This window comes from Siniperca chuatsi, linkage group LG1 (genome assembly GCF_020085105.1).
Source record: "Siniperca chuatsi isolate FFG_IHB_CAS linkage group LG1, ASM2008510v1, whole genome shotgun sequence".
Taxonomy (NCBI): Eukaryota; Metazoa; Chordata; class Actinopteri; order Centrarchiformes; family Sinipercidae; genus Siniperca; species Siniperca chuatsi.
In genome coordinates this window covers 3,797,790-3,802,240 of record NC_058042.1, presented here as the reverse complement: position 1 = coordinate 3,802,240, position 4,451 = coordinate 3,797,790, and the positions used below count along the sequence as shown (strand labels likewise).

Genomic DNA, 4,451 nt, shown 5'->3' with positions numbered 1-4,451 from the left:
TGTAATGGATTCAGGTTTCTCTTATTACTGTATGGCTCTCATCTCTGTTTATACAGCACAACTAGCTACAAGTGTGAAACTTATATAATTAACAGGCTGCAGAGATCAGTCAGTCCTCCATCATTGCAGGAGGGTCACCGCCCAGATACTCCAGGTACAGACAACAAACACGTCTTTCACCTAACGTCTGCCTCTCAGTGAGCTCAGTGTTTCTGTGGCAGGAGCCGAGGTAAATAGGATACGGCACTGACTCATAGAAATAATTACGGTAAATTTGTATTTGTCCAACAGGGTGGGTTGTACATGGCATCAGCGTTCCCTTGTGACTGAATAGGGTCCATTTAAGGATCCTCTGCACCCCACCCTCCGCACACCGGTTCACCTCTCTACCCCGGGCCTCCGGATGAATCGTCTCTTACAGCACTTGTTAATTAGTAGAAACAGAAAATGTTTGTAACCCAAAACATATTGCTAAGCACTTCTTGCTGTACGTAAACTATGACAATTTCAGATTACAGCAAGTTAGAAACACTAACTTTATTGTCACACTCTGTCAGAGGCACCAGAGTTGATGTTTTGCTGTTTGAGGTCTGAACCTCAACATGGACCTTAAAACTAAAAACAATTTCAGAAAACTTTTACACAAATAACTGAATAAAATGATAGCACTGTCATTTAATAACATGTATAGGGGAAGGCTGCTGGATTTTTAAGAATCTAAAAATAATTAAGAATATATTGCCTATATGTAACAATTTTAAAGGAACAGAAAAAACATTTTGGGAAATACACTTATTCACTTTCTTGCTGAGAGTTAGATGAGAGGAATAAGAGAGGAATAATATGTAAGGGGGAAACAGAATCCACCTTTAAAACTCACAAATTAACACATTGTGTCTTGTTTGTTTAATCCATACAAAAACGGAAGTGTAACAACGACTAAGTTGCTGTTTTATGGGGAGTGATGTGTCCAATTATTCTCAGCTAACTATAAGCTAATAAGCATATTTCTCAAAACTATTCCTTTTATGCCTTTGTTGAGTTACACAAAAAGTGAATAGTGTGCTCCCCATGAAAAATCGACACATCCCTTTTGACATTAACAAAGCTGGTGCCTACTAAACAGACCAGTAGGGAGCTGTTGCTCTGACATTAGTGTAGCTACAGTTTATCAAATCAAGTTTATTTATAAAGCACAGAGTTGACTAAAGTGCTTTACAATAATTTAACATAGATAGAATAAAATCACATAACATGGTAGCCAGCATAAAAATACTATCCCATACACAAATAAATAGGTAAAGGAGAATTTTAAAACAGAGTAAAAGTGAGGCATAAAACCATTAAGGGCACTCAAACTGTTCCAAAGCTTTGGGGCGGCTACTGTAAACGCACGATCGCCCTTACCCCTTAGCTTCGTGGGCCAGCCAAGAGCAGCTGGCCTGAGGATCTGAGAGATCTGGGGTTGGAAAGGGGGCAGAGGAGCTCAGAGATGTACTGTATTAAAAAGTATAGACTGAGGGTTGTGTCGGATCGGGTTCAACTGAGCATGCAGCAGCTTTTAAAACGTTTGTTAAGGCAAAGTGTCTACGTGTATGATCACCCAAAAGTGTACTCATGAATTCTGTCACTTGTTTCGGTAAATCAAGCATACAACATTTCTATGAAAATAAAATATATATATATATATATATATAAAAGGGACATGAAGAATAACAAAGTATCCTTCATGCGACACTGCATAGAAGAGATGTGACAATATTGAACATGTTGCAAATTTAAAAAAATAAAAAATGTAAAAATGAACAAACCCCACACAGGAAATTAAGATTATCTACGAGCAAACTCTGGAGCGGTTTCTGTGTGGTGAGCCGGTCATGGCAACCATTTCCTTTGTTCATACTGCAGTAAAATACGTTTCCATCTCCTTTTTCCAGCCGTCAGTCATTTTCCATGACAGATTAAGTTTGGGGGCTTAAATTTCTTGTGCTGTGAAGTGGAGCAGAACTTGCTGTTCATCACTGGAACAAGCTTTGTTGATTTGCCCTGCAGTTCTGTGTAGTGCTGATGATGCACGATGACAAGTCACCAAAAGCGTCCAATGATTGGTCCATTTGACTTTCAAGTTTACAACTCTTGGTTTTGTTCGTAATTAGATCCTTAAATGGCTTAAACCTCTGGACCAATAGAACCAAACTCCAGGTGTGAACACAGTCTTCATCCAGTACCATCCCTACTGGATTTGTGTTCTCAGACAGTTAGCGATACCATTCAAGAGGATATAATTTCCAAAAAAAAAAAAAAAAAAAAAAAAAGACGCTTCAGAACTTCAGAAGTTTTCTTCAGTATCAAAATAATCCAGTGATAGTTGATAGTTGCAAACAGGAACTGCTAAAAGCTAATTTGTCATATTTTTAATGGTGCCATTATGCCAAAATGTAAACAAATATAGGCTATAAAAAAAACAGGGCTCAAAAAGCAGTGTTTTTAGTTTTTGATAAATGATGAGCACTTACTGTCTTCCCAAGAGGACTTTTGGATACTTGATCAAAATGAGAGCAGTCAAGGCTACTATACATCTGACAAATAAAGGGAAAATGGTCACAGAACAAGACAAGACAACTTACAGGTGACCCTATATTCATTGTCTTCCTTCCTCACCTTCACAGAATTGAAGATGGCTGGGTGTGATGAATCCTTGTCCTCTTCTTTGTTGATTTATCAGCTTATTCCTTCTTTGGTTTATTTAAAACAACCCTTGGATCTGACAGAAAAGTAGCAAAGAACTTTTTATTTTTCAAGGTTTTCAAAGAATTTAAACAGAGCATAGAAAATATATACAACAGATGTGTGTTGCATTTAAATCATGTCTTCTATAGAACCTCCTACAGTATTTAATCGATTTACTGCTAGACTAACTTCTGTATTCAAAAACAACACAAGTGGGATACTGTAGATGGGTGTTGCCTGGGCTAGGTGTTTTTACAGTATGGCAATTTGTCTGTACACAAGAGACTTGAGCCCCACATAAGCCATTGCTGCAGGTGCCAATTAACTGATTAACAATGAATTCAACTTGTGTCCTAACCCTCATATTCATAGAATGGCAGAGAGATTACTGCAGGTGAGACTGAATGAGGCTGGACGAGTTGAGAAACCCCAGACAACCCATCATTCAGACACAGGTGGCAGTTGTGGTGGCTCAAGCAGTTTTATAAGTAAAGATCTGCTTTTTTAATTAAGATTTCAAGCACAACTTTGAAATGCCCTAACTAAATAACAAAGTATTTAATAAATAAATCTAAATAGCATTAGTTTCTGCAGTAAAATATCTTAAATTTTCACAGAATTGAATCAGCACCTCAATGACAGTCTTAGCAGAAGCTGTAACGTTACATTTCAACATTACAGAACAGTAGTTGGTTGGGCCTCTATTTGGAAGTTGCATGAAAGAGCACTGCCCAAAAGACACATGCCCTGATGTAGGAGGGGAAAACGCTAGGTGAGAAAGAAATATGAGCCATCTTGAATGCTGTATGGCCTAACATTGACATTCGGTTTAGCTAGTATTGCTTATGAATAAAGACGTAAACTAGCTAGCTAAAGGTTGGGCAGGTTTGTAACAAGCCGTTGTTTAGCTAGCTCAATAACATTAAAACAATTAAAAATTATGAAATGAATATTTGACTTACGGCGGAGTATTATTACATACTTTGTGCACTTTTTTTGCCAGTTAAGAAGGTTTCTTCACTGCTATACCAAGTGCAAAACGACACTGCTGCATGTTTCTCAAATGTACCTGTCCTGTTACTGTAGTGTGATTGGCTGATATCAACCAATCACTACTACGGATGGTCTCCCTGGAGACGTGAAAGGTTGCTATGCGACCTCTTATTTTTTTACAAATAGGCCCATTAGTCCAATTTATATTTTAAACTAGATTAAGTCATTCCTCTTTTCATGAAAAATAATAGCATAATATCTAATAACTATTTTCATGGATAATAATTATTTTTTGCAAGATATAAAATAATTTTTTATAGTTGTTTAAACCCCTCTTTTTCTTGGTTTTGGTGGTCAGCCAAACGTTTGGTTCCTGATTTTTTTCTTGAATTTGGGCTATGCTAAACTGTGTTTCATATTTTGCTAGAGTAAACACAGGGGTTATATCTCCTTAGAACTCCCCAGAATTAGGGCTGACAGTGAAAATAAGCTTTGATAGTCACTAAAAACGAGATTGCTCTGAAATGAAATTAAAAAAAATAAATAAATAATGCGTTTTTTTTTTTTTTTTATTACACAGTGTGTAACGTTATAATCATGATAGTGCCTGGACATGAATGTTTATTTATTGATACATGGGTATATACTGAGTATATATTGAAAAGTACCCGCATTATTGTTATTTTATATTTCATTTGAACTTTGAAATTATATTTGTGGCATTCCAC

At 36.7% G+C, this 4,451-nt stretch overlaps 1 long non-coding RNA gene across 2 annotated transcripts in view; it reads right to left on the bottom strand.

Moving 5' to 3' along the window:
* LOC122880365 overlaps positions 1–3,907 on the bottom strand; it is a 38,285-nt gene extending 34,378 nt beyond the window's left edge. The window contains exons 1-3 of one of the 2 annotated variants that reach the window (XR_006378908.1): positions 3,693–3,907; positions 2,662–2,764; positions 2,517–2,579 (exon numbers count right to left, since the gene is read on the bottom strand). This is a non-coding gene — a long non-coding RNA (uncharacterized LOC122880365). The remainder of the gene's footprint in view (positions 1–2,516; positions 2,580–2,661; positions 2,765–3,692) is intronic. The other variant, XR_006378907.1, reaches the window with a different exon arrangement.
* Between the last annotated feature and the right edge of the window lie 544 nt (positions 3,908–4,451).